The 1,293-nt window shown below is 46.8% G+C and overlaps 1 non-coding gene across 1 annotated transcript; it reads left to right on the top strand.

The window, feature by feature from the left end:
• Window positions 1–334: 334 nt before the first annotated feature.
• Window positions 335–464, top strand: LOC116895048. Its single transcript, XR_004387231.1, has one exon. It is a non-coding gene; the product is annotated as a small nucleolar RNA SNORA17 (small nucleolar RNA).
• The last annotated feature ends 829 nt before the right edge of the window (window positions 465–1,293 follow it).

The following is a 1,293-nucleotide window of genomic DNA, read 5'->3' as shown; positions in this document are numbered from 1 at the left end:
CTTTCCACATCAATAATACAATGATTATCAATAACCAATAATAACAATAATATTTAATGTGAACCTACCTACCTGGCACTTTGTTTATGACAGCTACATGGTTCGCTTTAGACTGTAGCTGTTGAACTTTAGCAAGCCATTGAGGAAAGGGTGCCCAACTTGTCATTATTTCTCCCATGATACTACTCTCAACACGACAGATAGATACTAGATTCATAGTAACTGATAGGAACGTTACATCACAAATGTATTTCTGAATGAGGACAAATGTGATCTATCAAGATGGGTTTTTTAGGATTACACAATGCTAATAGCCCCATTAAATTTTTATTTAGCTGCCCATAGAGGCATTGCTGGAGTGGCTTCTCTGTCACATGTGTATCAGTACATGGCAGAGGAGAGATGATATATCTAAGCTTAGTGTTATGACTTATGAACATCTGAATGATTAGAAGCCTAACATTCCCCGAAAGTCTGCCTGAGATGACCACAAGTCCTGCACTGCGTAAGTCTGGATGGACTCTCAGGGTAGGGAGCCAGCTTTAGATGAGATAAAGCCTTTCTGGAACTATGCAGCCCGTTGGACAAGAGGAGACTAGAAGTACCACACCCAGGACCTTGGGCCGCAGGAACGAGCAAGCATGATATAGACAACTCCTGTGTGGGCTCACATAGTCAGGCCCTGATAAAGAATGAGCACCAGATGACCACCATCCTGGCGCCATGGGGTCTGGTCAGGGAGTTAGCCTGAGATGATCAATCTTGTGTTGTGTAATCCTGGAGGGGCAGACCATGCCCAAGATGCCCCCTGCCCAGTGCCATAATGCACAAGCAAGGCATAGCACTGCCAAGACCACTCCTGAGATGACCCCTGACAGTCAGAGACCCTAATGTACCACTCAGAGGAACACTTAAGTGGTGGAGAAATGGAGAGAAAGAGAAACAGAAGGATGTGGGCACAATGGAGAGAGGTAGAACTGAAGACTTAAGGGTAGCAAGGAACAGCTGATATGAGTATCTGATGATGCCAACTAGCACCATGGTGGGGTCCTGGCCTGTACTGTCTCAAGGGTCACATCTGGATCCATAGCACTGCAGTGGCAGGGGTCTGTAAGCACCAAGTGTGGGTAAACATCCATGATCTGGGCTGCCTGGGGGTATGTTGATGTCTATAGGCTGTGTAGAACAGGCCTCACCCCTTGCCTGGATCTGAGAGATGGCCCTGAGGTTGTGAGAAGAGGAGAGCTGATCCTGCCCCTTGCCAGCTGTAGTACTCAGGAGAGCAGGCTAGAA

This window comes from Rattus rattus, chromosome 2 (assembly GCF_011064425.1).
Source record: "Rattus rattus isolate New Zealand chromosome 2, Rrattus_CSIRO_v1, whole genome shotgun sequence".
In the NCBI taxonomy this organism is placed as follows: domain Eukaryota; kingdom Metazoa; phylum Chordata; class Mammalia; order Rodentia; family Muridae; genus Rattus; species Rattus rattus.
Note: the sequence above shows the minus strand (reverse complement) of the source record. Positions and strands in the feature narration are given on the sequence as shown.